Below are 23,474 nucleotides of genomic sequence, written 5' to 3' on the forward strand. Positions count from 1 at the left end.
AACAAGGAAATACTTAATCAATACATAAAACTTTAATAAATAGTCAAAAAAACTTCATATTTTGAAACTGACTTATTGGAAGTCCACCTGAAGATTGTCGATCAAGACAAGAAACGATTGTAGTGGCGGTTTTTTGACTATTTATTAAAGTTTTATGTATTGATTAAGTCTTTCCTTGTTTGTTTTGCAAAATAGTGGTTTTGTCTCTAATAATATTTTATATATATATATATATATATATGTATGTATGTATGTATATCGAAAAGATACTTCATAAAAGCAACACTTTTTCACTGCTAAATATGAAGTAAAACCTATATAGTGATATTGAAAAGGTATATTAGATACCCGTCTATCCTTGGTTCTAAGAATTTCACGCAGTAAATATCATGATTTGGAGCTACTGGACATAGCAAGTACAATGCCTGGTTCATTGGAACGAAACTTAACGCCTTAGATTCATTACTATGATAGTTTATTTGTGGATGCTGATTTACGTATTTCGTTCATTTACTCCTACTTGTAAAAGTGGACCTAGGTGTGCATGAATATATATATATATATGTGTGTGTGTGTGTACATATATATATATATGTATATATATGTGTGTGTGTGTGTGTACATATATATATGTGTGTGTGTATATGCATATATGTATATGTATATATACATACATATACATATATATATATATATACACACAATTGTATATGCATATATAGACACACATATATATATATATATAAACACATGCATACAAACATACACACACACACATAGGTAAAAGATGATTATATCATTTGTGCACATATATGTGAGTTCGTGTGTATGTACTTCAGCACATATCAAAAAGTGAAATCATACAAATTCTGTCAAAATAAGAACCAAAATAAGCTGCAGAATAGAGTAAGATAGTTTAAGGGCAGCTCTGTGATATGGTTAGTAGCTCTTGAGAAGCCGTTTGATTGAGACTCTGAGAACATCTGAGATTGGTATACACGCGCTCATACACACAGACACACACACACACACACACACACACACACACACACACACACACACACACACACACACACACACACATATATATATATAATATATATATATATATATATAATATATGTGTATAAACATATATCGTTACACAGTAATATCATTGCAGCTCACACATTAGCACACACACGTATACACGCACATTCGTTGCGATGGATTATAGTATTTCATTTTTAGATATCTTGGAACAAAATCGTAGAGTGGGTGGCCAACGTGACATTTGGTTTCAATACTATTTCTTCCCACAGACATTCACAGACCTAGCTATACAAACACATATATACACGCGCCCATCTTTACACATTCACTCACACACAGACACGCACAAACATAAATTTACATAAATACGCCTGATTATATGACTACCGTGTTGTAAATGTAATTTAAATAGAACTCTATGTGATGTATCATTAACTATCGTCTACCTATCAGATATGATGATAGGTTGATGCTGTAAGTGTAACCGTTTATAGTTCGACAGACACAGCTGGTTTCTATTTTGGCAATAAATTCTTGGATTTGTTCCAATATCTTTGACAAATTAGAAACACCTCTGTTAAGAGAGTGCAAATCTTTCTTTGTATATTTATTTTATTTTATGATTGGTTAATTTTCGTGAAATATTAGAGTACAGTGGGACCGAATAGACACGTGCTGTGAAGATGAAAGGGAAATAAAAGCACATTGATGACTTCGATCTTTCCTTTTATAGCGGTGTCATCGATTATATCATCGGTTACTGGGTTATCGGGAACTAATGCTGAAACGATAAATGCTTGTGATCGCCGGAGCTCCTTAAAATTAATATTATGGCTGAATGCACTGAACGGATGTATAAGGAGTTTAATCATCCCCTGCACCACAAGAAAATCCATCTACACAACAATACATCAGACAAATATTTTGATGAGCAAATACTCTCTTCAGTAACTCGATCTGCTATAAATAACACCACATAATCATTCTGAAAAGATAGATCAGTTTATGTAATGCTAGATCTATTCATTCTGATGAAAGGATAAGAATTGTAATGACTAGAGAGTCTATGTTACTATGTGCTGTCAATGATGGTCGAAATAATGTTGACCATCAATGGATATATCCAATTGCTTGAGGAGCCGAGGCATTCAAAATTAAACGCTGTTTATCCTTCCCCACAAAACGTGACATCAAATGAAAATGGATTCATTTCCCTAGATCGATTTTCTTATTTGAATATTTTATTCATTACCATTAATTATATTATTACAATGGGAACTGATCTCTTTGTAGCCAGCTTTATTTCAGCATCTGTAAGTATGGCGTTTCTTTCACTTAACAGAGGGCCATGCAGGGGGTTGTTTTATAAATAATTGTATAAATAATTAATTATTGTGCAAATAATTCATTATTGTATAAATAATTACTGGTTCATTATATAAGCAATTCTAACCAACCAACGAGAATGTCTGCATGGTCACTGAACCTGCTAGTAATAGTGGCAATATTCCTCTAAAATCACATCTATCTCTAAAAAAACACAGTCAGGGTGATGTAATCCCAGCTAAACATTGCCTGTAAAAGACCGTGACAGTTCATATATTTTCAGCATAGGCATGCTCGATTACGTTTGGATAACACAAACACGAATAGTAAGAATCGTTTGACTAGATTAACCTGATTAATCTCTTCTTGTCACCTATTGTATTTTAGTTAGTGTCAGCCACAGAAAATAAGGTCACATCACAAACAACATACAAAATCACTGCCGTATAGTGCCTTGTTGTGTATAGATATTACAAAGACTGAATAATTCCTACGTTTTGAGCAATCTTAGTCTCCCGTTAACTGTCAAAATTATTAGGATTCCTGGAAATCTTCACGTATAGTTTCATGTTTATAACATAACTGACTTCACAAATTGGGTATTCATAACTTATTGGCAATTCCTAAAGATGAGACCCTGTGTAACAAAGTTCGATATTCTCTGAAAATGCACAAAAAACGTTTTAAGGGCTACATACTTTGTATTGTTGTTATTGGATTAGCGAAACAGTTATGAGAACTGAAGCAAGGATAAGCCTTGCTTTCCCAGGTATTACCGGGTACGTCAGCTAGTATATATATATATATATATATATATATTATACTCTTTTACTCTTTTACTTGTTTCAGTCATTTGATGGCGACCATGCTGGAGCACAGCCTTTAGTCGAGCAAATCGGCCCCGGGACTTATTCTTTGTAAGCCGAGTACTTATTCTATCAGTCTCTTTTGCCGAACCGCTAAGTTACAGGGACGTAAACACACCAGCATCGGTTGTCAAGCATGCTAGAGGGACAAACACAGACACACAAACACACACACACATATATATATATATATATTATATATATATTATATATATATATATATATATATATACTCTTTTACTCTTTTACTTGTTTCAGTCATTTGATGGCGACCATGCTGGAGCACAGCCTTTAGTCGAGCAAATCGGCCCCGGGACTTATTCTTTGTAAGCCGAGTACTTATTCTATCAGTCTCTTTTGCCGAACCGCTAAGTTACAGGGACGTAAACACACCAGCATCGGTTGTCAAGCAATGCTAGAGGGACAAACACAGACACACAAACACACACACACATATATATATATATATATATATATATATATATATAATATATATATATATATATATATATACATATATACGACAGGACTTCTTTCAGTTTCCGTCTACCAATCCACTCACAAGGCATTGGTCGGCCGGGGCTATAGCAGAAGACACTTGCCCAAGATGCCACACAGTGGGACTGAACCTGGAACCATGTGGTTGTTTAGCAAGCTACTTACCACACAGCCACTCCTGCGCCTTAAGCTGACGACACTTAAGGGTTTCGCCGCAAACAACATCATGCAACCCAAAGTCAAAAATCAGGTTACTAAAGTTGTAACTGTTATATTGGAAACCAAACGTAGGAATATTTAGAGAAGATTTAAGCATGCACACACACACACACACACACACACACACACACACACAGACACACACACACACATACACACAAACACGAGCATACTCATATTGCACGTGTATGATGTGCGTATGTATGTGTATTCATAGATAAATACTTACGTACATACACGCATACATTCATACGTATATATATATATATATTTGTGTGTGTGTGTGTGTGTGTGTGTGTGTGTGTGTGTATGTGTGTGTGCCTGTGAGTATGTGTGTGTGTGTGTGAGTCTGTGTGTATGTATATATATATATATAAGCCAACGTCACACAGAAGTGTCATAATCGAATTCGGTGTTAATTATTCAGTGAAATATTGTTCTATGTGCACCGAAGATGCAGTAGAAGTGTAGGATCTATATACTTTCGGATGCGACTTCGCTTCAGAATTTGATTTAATCAATACAACGAACCTATTTCCTTTTAAACTCTAATCTAATTATATTTTTGCTGTTATTATTTGTCAAATCTCACCACTGACAAATCTATGTAGCTTCTTTTTTGTAGGCGCCATATTAAACCATTTCTCCACACAACTTATTTTTCTGGGTTTGCTTTTCTTCACACTGTAAGAAGTGTATTTCGTTACGGATCCATGTGCATACATACATGCACACGTATACTTACACATGGAGAGATACATGCACAAATATGTGTGTGTATGTGGACACAGATATGCATGTGCAAAATGTAGATATACGTCTTCAAATTGACGCTGCAATACAACGAGTATATAAATATGTATATTCACACGTACACACACACACACACACACACACACACACACACACCACACACACACACACATATATATATATATATATAATATATATATATATATATATATATGTATATATATATGAACTTTTATTACTTTTATTTTATGGTTTCTTAACACTTCATGTCATATCTGTAGTAGTCTCGTATCTTTGAGTTGAGTGTGGCTCGCTGAGGAGACCTAATAATAACGAAACATGATCGCACTTGTTACCATGACCACTGAATATTAGACTCACAACATAGCGTTCACCATTTAGATTTAGTGAATTGAAATTCAGAATGTCATGTGCTTTGTCCAATTTCAGAGAAATTATCAATAATATTATTATATTTCCTTTTCGAAATAATTATAATTTTATTTAGAAACTATTTGAAGCTCCCTATAATCAGGATGGTAGCAAATACATATGGTTTTCTATCACTTAACAAAGTCCATGCTGTAGTTTTATGTATAAATAACTGTACAAATAATTAATACAAATAAATACAAGCCGCATGTTTGAGGAAGTTACGTAAATGATGTTAGTGTGTGGATCGATTCAAATATATTTCTGTAGAATTTCAATTATCACCTCACTTGATAATTTACCTGTATCCTTTATTAAATATTATCATTTTGATAGCGTGTGTTAAATATTCTGTTAAATACATGTTCAGTCCCTAGATGGACGAATATCTCAGCATGGACTGGTGTTTTCCCTCATCTATGTTTGGGTGCCGAAGAATTTAACAGTCTTTGTTCCTAATTCTACACGGACTTCTCCTTTTTTCGGAACATCGTGTCAGCTCCGTCAATTTGGTATTGCATATATTGTCGCGGAGGCGCAATGGCCCAGTGGTTAGAGAAGCGGACTCGCGGTCGTAGGATCGCGGTTTCGATTCCCAGACCGGGCATTGTGAGTGTTTATTGAGCGAAAACACCTAAAAGCTCCACGAGGCTCCGGCAGGGAATGGTGGTGATCCCTGCTGTACTCTTTCACCACAACTTTCTCTCACCCTTACTTCCTGTTTCTGTTGTACCTGTATTTCAAAGGGCCAGCCTTGTCACACGCTGTGTCACGTTGAATCTCCTCGAGAACTACGTTAAGGGTACACGTGTCTGTGGAATGCTCAGCCACTTGCACGTTAATTCCACGAGCAAGCTGTTCCGTTGATCGTATCAGCTGGGACCCTCATCGTCGTAACCGACGGAGTGCTCCTATATACTACTATATTGTCCCTTCTTCTAAACTCATGTTCCTCGAAAGACCATTTTAGATTTTATTTCCCAGGTAATGTCAGTTGAATTTTGTTGCCACTCTTATCATGTTGTTTCTCCTCTTATCTGTTTTGTTAATTTTCAGCATTCTCCTTTCCACAGTTTTTAATCTATTTTCGATACTCTTGTTGATAGTCCATGTTTCTGATGCTTACGTAATGCTAGATAGCACACAATAGCAGAAGGTCTTTGTATTTAGATACATGTCCATGATATAATTCAATTTACCAAACGATTCCCATTCTAATTGTATTCGTCGTTCAATTTCTTTGATCTGATTTTTATCCTTTAAGCAGGTTATTTATCCTAGATTAGTCTATCGGTTCACATTTTCAAATATTTCATCATAGGCGCAGGAGTGGCTGTGTGGTAAGTAGCTTGCTAACCAACCACATGGTTCGGGGTTCAGTCCCACTGCGTGGCATCTTGGGCAAGTGTCTTCTGCTATAGCCCCGGGCCGACCAATGCCTTGTGAGTGGATTTGGTAGACGGAAACTGAAATGTATGTATATATATATATATATATATATATAATATATATATATATATATATGTATATATATGTATGTGTGTGTGTGTGTTTGTGTGTCTGTGTTTGTCCCCCTAACATTGCTTGACAACCAATGCTGGTGTGTTTACGTCCCCGTCACTTAGCGGTTCGGCAAAAGAGACCGATAGAATAAGTACTGGGCTTACAAAGAATAAGTCCCGGGGTCGATTTGCTCGACTAAAGGCGGTGCTCCAGCATGGCCGCAGTCAAATGACTGAAACAAGTAAAGGAGTTATTACTACATTTAGGTGGTTGGAAATTATCTTCGTTCTATTGATATTAACTCTGAGTCCACATTTGTTGCTTTCTTCTTTTAGTTTTCTGACCATTCCTGTTGATACTTTAATTCTCCTGAAAATGAGTACAATATCATCAGCGAATTTGAGATGATTTAGAACGCATGTATTTATACTTACTCCTTTATCTTACCAATATAAGTTTTTAAAAAACATTTCTAATGCAGATGTGAATAATTTGGGTGATATGGTGTCTCCTTGTTTGACGCGTTTACCGATTTTGATGTCAATCGCTTTGTTGTTTATAGTTTGCTGCAAAATAAAACATTACCGAGAGATATTATCAATCTCATTAATATCCCAAGAAAACTGGAACAACATTAATTTACACGGCGCATTGAATGAACTGAATTATGTAAGAGAATAAGGAAAAGACTCAAAGAAAATAAAAGAGGATTAATGAAACCATTGAAAACAACAAATTCTTTAAAACAAGAAAAGTCTTTAAAAACTAAACAAAAAATAATTACGGGACGTAATACAATCAAATGTCTAAATGACAAACATGGTAAAATAACTCACAGAGAGTGTACAAATAGAAAAAAATGATAATTCTATAAAAATCTATATCAATCAAACAAGGAAGTTTCCCAAACAGTAAATTCAAAGGAAAGAGTCACAGACATTTTAAAGGCAGAGTTTAGAAATGTTGTAAAGGAAACAAAAAACTATGCCTACATGAATATGTGGAAAAATTCCAAACTGATCCTTTTTATAAAAATGGGAGCTGCAAAAGAACTTTAGACAAATCAGTCGACTGTCAGACATCTACAAGATCTTTTCGAATATCATATCAAAATGAAGTGAGAGGAAGATGGATGAGAACAGTACGAGGGGATACTGAAAAATACCTGTCTTAAAGAGTATCGCGAAAGGCTTGGTTGAAGTTTCTGAGTTCTTTCACGGGTCTTAAAATATTGAAGGACCGCTGCAATGAGTGCGTGAATCTGAGAGGGGAATATGTTGGATAAAATCATGATTAACTGGTCTTCCTGTATTTTCTTTTACCCAAAGCCAGGAACTTTTCTGCACCCCCTCTCAGGCAGGCTTCAGGAAAAACTATAGCACAACATGCATGCACGCTACATGCATGCTATAAGCCTACTGAAGGAAAACGCGAAACTTACAGCGCATCATTATGCTTAACATTTGTAGATTTTAGAAAAAACAAACTTTCTTTTAAACACTATATTTTTCTGTTATCTTGTATCAATTACATGTAATAATATTCATTTAGGTCTTTGCGAATCACGAATTAAATATGTCAGTTGTAAATATCAATACTTATTACGTCTTTCCTCGTTTCTTTTCTGCCAGGTCTGTTGCTACATTGACGAAAGCATCAACTTACGATTCTATTTCAATGTCCTCTGTGATGTGATTATTACATCGACGTATTGATTCCGCAGTTATATCTAAACTTTGAGGTGAGTTCTGATTTATTAATTGTTATTGAATTACGCTGGCAGGAAATATACAATCACAGAAATCTGACATTTAAGTTAGCATCTTCTTCATAATAAACTAACGTTCTTACAACGAGTGAACAGCTTCTAATAGAATTTGTTTGATATTTCTTCATTGAATATACACAGTAGAGAAAATAGATATTTTCTCGTGATTTTTGCTCTTTTTATCTTGGTTTGTTGATTTACTTTTGTTTATTTTTTACTATCTTTTCTTTTAGTCATCTTATAGACTTGATATTTTCTTTTGAAATCTAAAATCCGTTGTTCCTAACAGTCTGCCAAATATGACATCATCTACGGTAAATAATAATCGATTAAATATCTATGTATTGTCGTAAATGTTTGCATTGTTACCGGTAAACCGTATATGCTACACATTATAATATATCATAAGTGATATAACGGCTATGACATACAAATATGACATACAAAATGTACGTAATATGGTATAAAACATACATATCAGATACAACGACACGAAATAACGTATCTTCCTTTATATTGAAGATATACATAAATGCATCTGTATTATATGTATATATATATATATATTATATATATACCCCGGTTATTGACATGTAATCAACGAGCGATTCATGAATCTTTCTTCTGAATTTCTCTCAGTAATACACTTCGAAAGGTTTTTTCTTTAATCCTTTAGCTTCTTTTCAAGGTCTCAAACTGTCGATATTTATTCTCGATATCTGTAAACTGATAATCAGAGATAAGCTTTGTGTCCAGTCTGAAAACAAAACGATTGCATTAGATTTGAATAAATGGCCTAAAGGGTTAGAATTCAAATCCTTTCTCTATTTAGCCATGCCGTTTCAGTTATAGGGAATAGGCTAAGATAAACAAATATTCTTATTATTATTTTTTATATTAACGTTCACGTGTTTTATAAGTAAATCGAATCAAGAATCTCTCAGCCAGCGATAGTTTAGCAATATTCCAATGGCATCGGATTATATTTCTAAAAGTTATTATATATAGGTGTGGTTGTATGGTAAGAGGCTTGATTCCCAACTACATGGTTCCGGGTTCAGTACCACCACGTGGCAGCTTAGGCAAGTGTCTTCTACTCGGGACAACCAAAACATTGTCGGTGGATTTGTTAGACGAAAACTGAAAGAACCCGACGTATATATATGTATATGTGCGTGTGCGTGTGTGCGTATGTGTTTGTGAGTGTGTGTCAGTCTGTCTGTGTGTCGGTGTGTCAGTCTGTGTGTGTGTGTGTGTCAGTCTGTCGGTGTTGATGAAGTTACATCCCCGAAACCTAGAGGTTCGGCAACAGAGAACGGTAGAGAAAAAATAAATACTTGGGTCGATGCATTCCACTAAAATTATTCAAAGCAATGCTCCAACATGGCCGCAGTCTAATGACTGAAACAAGTAACATATCAAAACAAACAATAAACGATAAAGACGTGAATCATCGCTTCAAACGGATGTTCGTAACGTCTTCATTTCAAACTCAGTCAAGCAACAACAAACAAATTCAGATGCGAATGTCTTCCTTTTCTGGTTATAAACTCTTAGACCATGTCTCTAAGAAGTTATTTCAAAGACATGTCTCAATCAATTATTATTAATTTATATTTCGCTATCGTAAATGTGACGTAAGACTGTCTAGATACTTCTCAGCTAATAACGATAATAAATTGTAAAATATTAATCACCGTCAGATCTATTTGGAAGACTTTTCATTTATATATGTTTCATTAGATTCGATTTGTATCATCATTTCTTATATATTCTGTGGATGTATTTTATATAATTATTTATACTTTGACAACACAAGGAACAATTATTAGAGACCAAGGTTATAATGAATAGAATTAATTACACTTCATTAGCAACACAGCCATAATTTATGTCCTGTATTCATATTATATAAATATTGATCTCTCCATTATAAATAATAAATAATTCAGAACAAGAATGAACATTCTATAGAAAAAACACTAAATCGAGTATTATAGAAGTAACCAATGCTTAGCTTTGCCAGTTCTAAATTCTATCTATCGCTATACTTGCTTGTGTGTGTGTATATTCTTGTGTGTGTGTTTATATATATATGTATATATATATATATATATATAGTTATTCCAAACACAAAGAGAAAACACAACAACGCGAAGACGTGGAACAAGTATAGTGTTATTGGACGCTCAGGAAAGGAAAGAAAGATGGAGGGTTTAACGTTTCGTCAGAAACATAGGAAAATGAAAGATCCAAGGAAGGGAAGACGGAGGAAAAAAAATCGCCAACGATATACACGCGGTCATATATATATATGTATTGGCTTAAGTTTTTCATTGTTTGATTTGCCTAATAGTGGTTTTGTCTCTAATTTAATATATATACTTAATTTTATAAAGCTGCAAAAACATCACAAAAACTATTTCATGTTCCCAATTGTCGGACAGTTTTGGTTGTAACACTTTTCGTGGTGTTTTTGCAGCTTTACTAACAAGTTATATTACTCTACCTCCGGTATTCGAGTGCTATTTTTTTTCATATTCATGTGCTTACTTTGGTAAATATATATATATATGCACATATATATAAAAAAATATATATATATAGATAGATACACATAATATACATATATTATAGATATCATAAACAAAGTTTGGAAAGTCAAATGTGGTTGGTATTTTACAAATATGAAAGTAAACTTCTAACCCATCAAAATTGTAAGACAGTAGAGAGATTCTATTTTATAAGGGTAAATAACTCAACTCCACACACAATGCTGGCAGCTTTGCTGCGTTCGAAATTTACTTTCTTGTCTGCAATATATGCATATATATATATATATATATATTATATATATATATATATATATATATATATATATATATAAATATATGTATGTACAGACACGCGCGCGTGTGTGTGTCTGTTATATTTTGAGAGGATCAGAGGATCATACAATCTTTATACAAACACTAGTTATGTTTCTTTTCAGCTTCATTACCAACCGATTACTATTCAGTTGGTAAAACGATTAGTCTGTCAAGATCCGTCGTCACTGTCTGTGATCTTATGAATGGATGTAAACCCCTCATTCACCTTTTTCTCCTCAGCACTTATCGCATGTTTGTTGTTCATCGCACTGCCCTTATGATAAGATACTTATTGTGTATTCATCTTTCTCTCTCTCTCTCTCTCTCTCTCTCTCTCTCTCTCTCTCTCTCTCTCTCTCTCTCTCTCTCTCTCTCTATCTATCTATCTATCTATCTATTTATCTCTCCCTCTCTCTCTCCATATAGACACTGAATTTCAACAGGCCATCTTACCCATCAAATATGGCGGCCTCAGCTGTCAATTCCAGGTCTTACTGGCCTTACCGGCTCTTATCTTGTCGGTGTCATCTTGCCGTGTTCTTATCAAGAGGGCTCTTCACAATACAACTAAAACAACGGTGATTGGGGAACGCGAGGCGGCCTACGCGACATGCAGCCAGCTTGGCCTGCACTGTGCTTACGTCCATCCTTTTTTACTCTCTGTGAACGTCCAGTCCTCTCAAAAGACATGGGATGCGATCCAATGTAGCGTGGCTGCGGACGAGTTAGTGCACCGACTTGACCAGCACCGTCTCCGCTCAGCCTCCAAGCCTCACAGCGGAGCTTGGCTCAATGCGGTACCATCATTTGCAACTAGCACTCGGCTTGATGGCGACTGCCTGCGTATCGGCATTTACCTGACGCTTGATCTCCAGATCTGCTAGCCTCACGAATGCTGCTGCGCATCCATTGTGGATTCTTTCGGCTTTAGCACACTATCATGCCGTCAGAGTGCTAGCTACCTTCCACGCCATGCTGCCCTTAACAAGAGCATAAATCCGCAGGCTTTTCTTCCCCGCTAGAGCCAGTGGAGCGATACCGAGGGGATGCTAAAAGGCCGGGCGGTATGACAAGTCTCCCGTTCTCTGTTGGTAGGCCCTCATCTAGAATACCACATGCTATGGCACTTTTTCGAGTGGCAACTTACTTTTCAGGCTCAGAAAAGCAAATTGTCAAGCATTCGGTCACTCTCCGACAGGTTTGTGGTCGAACCTGTGGCAGCTGTTCCAGCGCATCTTCCTCGCTATCATCCCGGCTAACCCCTTTTCCATTTCGCCTCCTGGTGTCATGAGGAACGTTTCTATACTTTGAGACGCAACATTCTCCATATTTGAGTAATACAAAGAGAAGGGGGGAAATATCAATATCCCTATAAAGCTAGGTAGGTATTTACGTGTGTGTGTGTTTTTGTGCGCGCGTTTTGTGTGTGTGTATGTATGTGTGTGATGCGCGTGTTCAAGAGTTCTTTTATTATTGTTCATGTTGAACTGACAACTGCGGATACATTACATTCTGCATGGCTTCTGATAGCGCGTGTGATTTTGGTTGATATTGTTTCTACGTTAAACTTTGGACTTTGCATTTATGTTAATTCACCTAATATGTATACATGTGTGTACACATGTGTGTGTGCGTGCACACGCGTGATTTTTGCAGGATTTGGGATTGTTTTTTTAACATTTGTCAAGTTTGTGTCTTGTCATGCGTGTCTGTGATTAACGATAATTTACGAGTGGCTTTGACGGCGGCAATCGGAAACTGTTCTGCTCATATTTTCTTTGATATATTTAGCTTTTATTCTTCTTAACGCTTGTGTATCGGGAGAATTACTATTCCAATATTCCCTACCAGCCCGCCATCATTTACTTTAGTATGTTTATATGGTACCGATGTTTCTGTTTTTTCTAAATTATTTCAGTGTACCTTTGATTTTTCTTCTATACTTCGAGCCATTTCCCTAATATAGTATTTCTCCATTGTCTTTTCATACATCTTAGTTGATAAACTACGCCCATAGTCTTGTAGGTCGTATGTGATATTGTTTTACAAACTATACACTTGCTATCAGAGCAGAATTTTTTCCTGAAATGGTAGGTCTACTGATAAGTGATTTGAAAGATGTGCCTGGTTTTTCTACTACTCTAATTCTAAGTTTCATCTCACGAGGAACTTTTAAATTCTATCAGTTAGTTCGCATCTGGGAGCTGCATCGACGTACATAATATTCTGGTACTTATTGCTATCATACTATGCGTTTGCTTTGCCTAGTTTCTTTACTTTTTTTTAAAATTTATTCTGTCCATATGGTTGCTGATAGCCTTGAAGATCTTCCCTGCTCCGTGTATGGCGGGATTTTTTTTTTTTTGCAATTATAATTGTATAACTGAAAAGCTACAAGGGATAAAATGCTGGGTACGCGTTTGTAGTCTTCAGGACCAGTACATGCGAGTTATGCTTCTCTTAGAGTCATGAGAAACAAGTATCATGACAAAAAAAATATCAAATGTATATTATGATAGCCTGTTTTGGTGTTTCGTAAAGCTTATGAGATGGGATTTATGACCGTTTAAGAAATGTTCCGCTCTATGAGCGAAGTATTTATCTGTCAGTATTTATCATGTTTTACTATGCTATACATAGGTTGCATTATATTACATGCTCTGTATTTATGAGCGTTTTCAGTTGTTGCTGGGGATCAATTGTTTATACCACCAACCATGTGATAGTTCTCGATTGAAGCACAGGTGTTCAAATATTTTTGAATGAAATTTGTTACAAAATGCTAGGAGCACCACGGTTTCAGAATAGTTTTTTCGAGAGAGAGACAGAACGACAGATAGAAGGAGAGAGAGAGGGGAGAGTGAGAGGATGAGAGAGGGAGAAGGAGAGAGTCCTGCGTGTTTTTGACGCTTCAATAGATACAAATATTGAAGTTAGCTTACATTACTTCAGGTGAATTTTTTGGGTCTTCAAAATAAATATGCCTCTTACTCTCTTTATCTCTTCCTTTTACGTTTTTTATCTCTGCTTAAATACACAAAGAGTAATGCTATTTTGTGCTATTTTATTGTTGGCATTTAAGTGTGACTCCTCACAAGCCATATGTTCGCATTAGCACACATCGGCTTCAGATCATGATACACGTTGTTTAAACAAATCTAAAAATTCAAAATCCCATTTTCAATTTCGCAACTGTAGTCTTTGTTAGCTGAATACAGCGCCGCACTAAGTATATAAAGACTGAACCACTAAACAGATAGTGATGATGAGAGAGAGGGTTATTCAACGCTCAGAAAAATATTCTTGTTACGTTAAATAAAACAAAAGTAGATCTTATGGAAATGAATTATTTCCTTGAATTTATATTGAGGAAAAGGTATGGTAGGCACTGCTCGTATGTAATCTAAAGGAGTAAACTCACTCAGTAAAACACATTTCAAGTGAACATCAAATCAAACACTAATCACGAATTCGAAAGGATTCTGTTATAAACCAGAGGCCAACATCTATCGACTGATTCATTAAACATTACACTTCTTTCTAGAATTTCTAAAACGTAACAAGTTATTTATTCTCCACCTGCGTAAAAGACTTGAGGGTCTTTTTACTGAAGATTATACAAGTAAGCTAATTGTTGTATACCGCCCCAAATATCAAGTAAGAATTCAAAAAATCGAAATCGCACCAGGTTCAGTCATACAAGTAAAGATTTTAAACTGCGACAAGAAATTAATTATTCATTCATTACCCCAGGTTCACAGGTAATTCAGTTCCTATCCAAGTTACAAAGCTAAAACTGAACTGATGTAAAACAGTAAGTTATTTGGAAAATATAACATTTTAAGATAGGAGAGTATTCTTTCTTGAGATATATTGACTATTTAAGTAAAGACAGCTGTATGGTTAAGAAGGCCGCTCTACAACCATACATGATGGCTTAGATCACATTGGTGGTTCTTTGGGCAAATGGCTTGGCTAATACTTTCGAAGTGGATTTTTGTAGAAGAAAGCTGCAAGACGTCATCCTACATGTGTGCCGGTATTATGTAGGTGTTGTGTAGACTTGAATAATTATTAGTGACGATGTAATTGATTAAACGCCTTGAAGGCATTATTCTAGCGTGAACGTTGTTCAATGACTGAAATCTATAAAATATTTTTTTTTTAAATAGAAGAATATGTGCGTGAGAGAAATTGATTCAATAGATCTTGCCTGAAATCATGTGCATTGAATTCTGCTGCAACACTTAGATTAAAGATTAACGAACCATCTTTTAGGTGTCTAAAATATTGAAGCACTTGTGAATTAAATTAAAATTACACCCTTCCTTATGAATAATATCTAGTTGTCCGGAACTATTTCTACCGATAGTTGATGCAAGGTAGGTTGTCTAAGACCAACGAAAGAGAAGAATAACTGGAAAGCTAGCGAAATTAGTTATAATCGTGTGATGCCTAAACTGACATTTACTTAAACATCAAAGGTTGTAGCAGCCTAGCCACAACACTGTCATATACAACACCTCATGAAACCATTCTATGCTTTTATAAGACGTCATATAGATTGAATTTGATTATTCTTAAATCCTTAAAATCCTTAAAAATGTTTTAGTCCGAAGGCCGCGGCCATGCTGGGGCACCACCGCTGATTCTGTCTATATTCCAAACGACTCTTTATACCAACGTAAGTCAAAGCAAGCCCTTACCTGTTATGAGCGCATAGATAATTATTAGTTATCATTTATTTAATACATAAACGCCAATAGTAAACTGGGACGGTTATTCAAGGGCTAGTCTCTCTAGAAGCGACATTTCTGTGATACGAACCGATGACTCCTGAGTCGACAGAATATTACTACCCTGGAAGACTGCTCTTTTCGGTTCTCTCTAGAAAGAATAGGAACTAAATGACTCTTTAGCACCCCGATATTAGAACTGTAATATAAAAACTGTTCTTAGAAAACAACTAACTTCTGGTAACTTGTCGACTTTAATGTTTATATGGGCACTCCAGCTGAGGTTGTTGCCAGCAATCCCTCCTAAGTCCTTCATATTGTTGGACACTGTGAGTAGTTCCTCTGAGAAAGAGAATATGATTGTTTGAGTGTAGTCTTTTTTCCAAAGTGCATGATTTTCTCACCATTTAACCGCAATATTTTTTGTCCCCCCATTGGCATACAACATGTAGGCCAGACTAGAACTCAGTTTGGTTGTGACTCTCTGAAAAGCCAGTTATCCGTGATCTCACCACGCTTTCAAACACATTGATGATCTGCAAGAGGGTGAGACTGGGCGATAGTTAACTGCAAGAGGCCTGTTTCACTTTTTAAACACCGAGATTTAATTTATTAAATGTGAAGTTTTTCGTGGTTGAATGTTTAATAATCCAAACAAACAGTAAAAAAATGCTCAATAGTGAATGTTAAGCAGTGAATTTTGTTCCTCTTCATTCTAGCAAATGTTCTCTATGCACCATGAATAAAACCAGCAACAAACACAAAACTGGAAACTTAATGAATGCTTGGGCCGCTCGTAATATTGAGTTTAAGCTTTTCAAGAGTCATCGTCTTATTGTAACTAATCCTTATTCTGGCTACGACTACTGCGTGTCCACTAGTTTTTGGTTGCTATTATAACCCACTCCAAACTCAACGCTCAAAGATATCCGCCTCCAGATTCCTGTCTTGCTAGACAGCTAACTAGAGATTCCACTAAATTCACAGCAATGATATAATGAATGACATACCTGTCCGTTTTTCGCTTTTATCCATCAATACCTTCCTTAATTATATATATATATATATATCGGAGTGATAATTCCAAATCCTCTACTGTCACTGCTTGATTATGAAACCGATGTTAAAGCTAATAGTGCAGTACAAAATCAACATCATTTACACTTTGAATATTTGCCATGGCAGTTTTCTAATTATCAACCAAATAAATGTATGAAAAGAAATCGTTTATGGCGTGACCAACGCTGAAAAGCTGCGCTGTTCCTGGCACACAAACGGCAGCAGCCTTTGTTGGAAGTTGCTAATTTAAACTGGCTGCTTAATATCATTTCTGGTGACAAGCTCTTTATAGAACTATTTATCGTTGAAACGCTGCGCTGAACATCTGTGTACCTTTACATGTCTGTTTATGTATGTACATATATATATATATATATATATATATATATATATATATATATATATATATATATATATGCGTGTAAGAATGCATAGTGCGTACATATTACATACACGCATATGTATATATGTGTGAGTGTGTGAGAGAGAGAGAGAAAGAGAGTGATTTTTTTTTATCATTGCCAAGAACCAAAAACGTACTTTTATTCGGTCACACTTTTTGCAAGAAATAGCAAACACTTTCTTTTAATTTATATATTTTGCAATCTTAAACAAGACTGGACGCAATAGAAAATATTTTCTTGTGTGCACCTTTCCAGACCGAGTGTTAAACACTAACTTCTATTGACCTAATAGTAAACAAATCTTTACATGGTACATAGCGGAAAACTGAGGCAGAAAGAGTGAGTGAGAGACAGACAGACAGACAGACAGAAAGAGAGACAGACAGGCAGACAGACAGAGAGCTAGTGATGGAGTCTGTGCGCTGTCGATCAATAAGCTAGAAATAACACTGAAACTCCCACAAATCACTTACCACCGAGTTTGAAAAATAAATAAAAAAAGTATTTTGAACATTTGAGTAAATGTATACACACAGAATGTGAAAATAACGTGTGATGGTCACGGATGGCACACATTTGACAACATAGAAGTGAATGAAGCCAATGGTTTATACAAATTCCACAAGTGTAGATTACATGATATCTAAACTTTCCTACATGTGTGTATGGTTTAAAATGAGCGAAATGTCTTCCATGGTAGATCTATTAGAAGTGGAAGGTGGAATCAGAAAGAACATGATGAAACGGATACCGAAATGAGTTCAAGAATTTGTCAAACGAAACGTTCATTCTACTCAGTCTAGAAGGATTGTGAAAAATCTTTGTCGAAATTCCATTCTCTTCTTTATGATTAATGTTAAATGCTTCGTGTGGGTGTAATACATATAACTCATTCGTCCTACTTCAGTTTAAATGAATGCAGTCGTTCAGTTTCACTGATGTATCGTTGAACCTAGATGTCACTCACGGCCGACAGTACACAATTCTCCACAGCAACTACTGACAGCCATTATGTCATATTTGCACTTCTGTAGAGGATAATGGTAGCAAAGATCATAACCTCTTTGGAATTGATTTCATAGCGATGTGACATATGCTTCTCAGCTTTTGAATTAGGACACCTGCCGCCATACTGTTACTGTTTAAGAAGTTAAAACCATATATATGTTGTATATATGTATGTATATTTCAATTTGTAATAGTAATCTACCGACAACTGTATGTATTCATGTACGTACATACATACATAAATGCAAGCATACATTCATGCATACATGCACACATGCATGCATACATACATACATACATACATACATACACACACAAACATATATGCATGCATACGTGGATACATTCCTACATACATACATACATACATACATACATACATGCATACGTACATACATTCATGCATGCATGCATACATACATACATACATTCGTGTATACATACATACATACATACATACATGCATACATACATACATACATACATACAGTTGTCTGTATATTAACTTCACAATTTGAAAAATTCGACAAAAATGAAAAATATTATTAAAATTATCATCATCATTGCTATTTTATTTCCTCTTCACTAAACATGCTGCTGCTATCACGATATCATTTAAAGTTGGTGATATATCATCGGTTATAGCCACAGAAAGTAATAAACAATGTCTGATGAAAACCAGATAACGCAGTGAATAAACTGCTATTTTCTTTGCCATTAATGCAGCCAATGTTGATGATGTATCCCTACCGGATACACAACTCCTATCTAATCTATTGTTCTTTCGTAATTAACACCTTATCATTATAGGGCTGCAAGCAAAAGATAATTTATTAGCATCATTAATGTCTTCATTATTAAATAAGATTTAGTTTAACGAAGTGCTTTTTTCTCAATATTGTTGTTTATTTCTAAATATATTGAAGATAGCAATCGCGGTTGCACCATTTCATATTTTTCAATCCATTAATATTTTTAGATGATGTTCGTTTGGAAATGGCATAAATATTTTTTTTAAATTATTCTATATGTTTCTTTACAATACATTTCATAGTATCATTTAAAGAGTATAAATATACTTACACACATACATGCATATATGTACACACACACATACATACATATGTATATGTATGCAGATAAGTATATATACATGGATGCATCGCTCTCACTATATGTGTGAATGTATGAGTTTGTGTGCGAGCATGTGTTTTCTGTATGTGTGTATAGCCACGCATATATTTATACACACATAACTGTGTATAGCTATGTACGTTTATTTTTATTAAATCTAAAGGAAAATGTATATGTTTCTTTGAACCAAATTATACAAATTATTAATGTTGCCAAAAATAATACTGTGAGGAGGGAATAAAAAAATCAACTGCTAAATATGAGACAATAAAAACATGGCCGATATTCTAATATTGTACGTTGCATTTTACAGTAATTAACATACGTAAAATAATGACTGTATTTGTATTTCGTACTGCTCATTAAAGAATTATATCTTCAAACGTTCTGAAAATATCTGTTGAACACTATATATGGTGGTGAGAAATGCTTTTTTTTTAAATATTTTTCTATATTTTTTAAATATTAGTTTTTAGAATAACGACTAAAATATTTCTTCAACAATGTGATAACGGGGTGTGGAAAATAAATGTTTGGCGTGTTTGGAATCCATCATTTAAAATATTCTTTAAATCGAAATATTCTACGATGCCATAGAATTACAATAGGGCTTTGCGTTGATCTGTTTTATTTGAAGATAATAAATCGATGATTTTTCGTACTTTTTCTTTCTTTCCTCTTTTCACGTCCCTTCTTGTCATCCTCCTTCTTCTCCTCCTTCTCCTTCATTTTCTTTATCTTCTTTTTCTTCTCCGCTTTTACATAGATTCATCTTTCATCATTTCAGTATTGATATCTAATATTTCTTAAATACGCATACGCATAAACTCAAGCACATAATGTGCACGTAATCATTTGTGTGTGTGTGAAATATTTTGCGCCTATGCATGTATGAAACATTTGTGTAAATATATATATATATATATATCTGTATGCTTGCGCGGGTGAGGGCGTGTGTTTGTTTGGATGGACATATAGGTTGGGTGTTTGCACTCTTGAACATGTTATTTTTCTCTAAAGTGTTAAGATAAGTAGGAAATATCTACAGGAAAACGAAAACTATTCAAATGAAGCTTGGAGCAACATTTTTCTCCCACGCCTGCACACACAAACAGGCATAGATATGATGGTGGTTGTTTCTAAAGAAAGGATGCCGGATTACTGCCCATCTCACTCCATCATGGTACCACGTCACGGTAATCCAATTAACGAACCATAATCGATATTATGGAATTATCCTACACGTTCCACAACGACCTTATACTTATTGAATCTATATTTTACACATACAAGCAGGAAGTATCATATATACATTCGTGTATGTATATATATATATATATATATATATATATATATATATATATATATCTGTGTGTGTGTAGATAGATAAATAGGTAGGTAGGTAGGTATGTGTATATATGTATTTGTGCATGCATATATATATATGTATATATATGTACACACACACACACACACACATATATATATATATATATATATATATATGTTTGTATTTTTCTATGTATATACTTATATCTGCGCACAACACGTTTGTGAACTGAATTTAATTTTTCTCTTCCTTTCATATATTATTTCCCGTTTTTTTTAAATTATTCTCTCCGTTTCAGTTGTTATTCTTTACTGACGCGTCAACGTGCCAGGATTGTTCCTATTTGAGCCAAGTATTATGTTCTTTAAAATGGATTTACCGATGCCATTCCTTCTTCGTTTCTATATATCCCATGTCTACTATCCTTGTAAAACACATAAAAAAAAACTTTCTCCAATTGTTCACGTGTTTACTATACTCAGGCATCATTCCAGTTGGGGCTGGCTGGCAATGGTGGTGCTAACTAGCAACTAATTCTCCACTCCCTCGCACAATACCATGAAAGAAATGGACAGATATAATAGATAATGTGGTCTGAGTGAGTACACTATGATTGAAAATACGCCAAGCTTATCTCTAAATCGATCAACTTCGTTAATAGGTCCGCTCAATCACAATTAACCCCGGGCTAAACAGCCACAACAACAAGACGCTCTGTTGCGTTTTTAGTGCATCTTACCTTTAGTTGTAATCTTTGATCTTGTTTGATTGCTTTTTGCTTTTGCTTTTGTTGTTTACCAGATGTTTACTCTAATTTTCGTGTAGCACGATAAGTGTCGGATGTAACGAACGCGTGACAGCATTGGGTTTCTTGAAACTAGTTCTGGAGTTCGAACCCTAGCATTTTTATTTTTATCTCCTTCGAAATCATTATACTGTATTGTATTATCGGAAATGGTCGAACACACAACCAACCCTTCTTTTAGAAACTCTGTCAGAGGAGGCACAAATCGGCACCCATGAACCGTTTTCAAGACATCAAAGACTGGAAGTAGAGAGAGGAATTCATCCTCTCACCACAAGCTCGGTCCAAGTACTTGCAAAAGAATGAACTTGGCTACACACATCCAAGAGTCAACAGGTGACGCTAAACTACGAGTCGGCTTACGTCTACCACCAAGGAATGGTAACTGTCTATCTGACCAGCTTCCACAGTTACCATTTACAAAATTCCATTCATAAGGGTTTGGTCATTCGAGGCTTTAGACAATGAAACTTACCCATCTTATATGCAGGTGGATCGAACACTAACGCACAATTTTCTTTCATTTTCTTTCCTCCCAAGCGTATTTCCTGACTGCATCTATTTAGTTTCGTTTGTTTTTCATTCTAATTTTAAATCTCTTATCTGCTTCACTTTCCTTTACATCCTTGAAATATCAATGAGATATTATCAATATTCTAAGATACCAGTAATATATATCTATATATCTGTTTCTTTATTACCCAAAAGAGGCTAAACATAGAGGGGACAAACAAGGACAGACAAACGGATTAAGTCGATTACATCGACCCCAGTGCTTAACTGGTACTTAATTTATCGACCCCGAAAGGATGAAAGGCAAAGTCGACCTCGGCGTGATTTGAACTCTGAACGTAACGGCAGACGAAATACGGCTACGCATTTCGCCCGGCGTGCTAACGTTTCTGCCAGCTCGCCGCCTTAATCTATATATCATGTGGTGAAGGTGCATGGCTCAGTAGTTTGAGCGTTGAGCTTACGACTGTGAGGTTGTGAGTTCGAATTCCGGACCGGGCTGCGTGTTGTGTTCTTGTGCAATACACTTTATTTCACGTTGCTCCAGTTTATTCAGCTGTAGAAATGAGTTGCGATGTCGCTGGTGCCAAGATGTATCGGCCTTTGCCTTTCCCTTGCATAACATCTGCGGTGTGGAGAGGGGAGGCTGGTATGCATGGGTGACTGCTGGTCTTCCATAAACAAATTTGCCCGAACTTGTTCCAGGGTGGGTAACCTTCTAGGTGCAATCCCATGGCCATTCGTGACGGAAGGGGGTCTCCGCAAAATATAAAGCATGTATGCAGTTGCCTGTTCTTTTAGAGATAGTAGCCGAATCTTCCTCAAATCACATCCTAGAAAAACTATAACTGAAAACGAAAGGACGAGGTGGAGACAGCTGAAATCTCTTCGATCAAATGTTGTCACGATCCACACTTAGTGTCCTGTGCTAAACTATGACAAGAGCAGCAGCTGGAACCCTGACTAGTATCAGTGTGAAAAGTAACATTACTGGATCATTACTGGATAGAAAATCCAAACTTCCATTTCTAGTTAATAAACTAAAACAGAATAGCATCAGGACTATAAGTAACCATCGGTAATATATAAATAAAAATAGAAGCAAAACTGATTGATCATGGATGTTTGCATGGTTTGTGAAGGTCTTTCGTAAACTACATTGAAAAGAAAGATATTCTGTAGCCACGGGATGCTTCGATTTAAGGAAGTTGCAGTATT

The 23,474-nt window shown here is 35.4% G+C and overlaps 1 long non-coding RNA gene across 2 annotated transcripts in view; it reads left to right on the plus strand.

Moving 5' to 3' along the window:
- The window catches only part of LOC118766741, a 430,300-nt gene that overhangs the window by 290,854 nt on the left and 115,972 nt on the right, over positions 1-23,474 (plus strand). For both annotated transcript variants that reach the window (XR_005002648.1, XR_005002647.1), the window contains one exon: positions 8,261-8,370. This is a non-coding gene — a long non-coding RNA (uncharacterized LOC118766741). The remainder of the gene's footprint in view (positions 1-8,260; positions 8,371-23,474) is intronic.

Source organism: Octopus sinensis, linkage group LG17 (genome assembly GCF_006345805.1).
Source record: "Octopus sinensis linkage group LG17, ASM634580v1, whole genome shotgun sequence".
In the NCBI taxonomy this organism is placed as follows: Eukaryota; Metazoa; Mollusca; class Cephalopoda; order Octopoda; family Octopodidae; genus Octopus; species Octopus sinensis.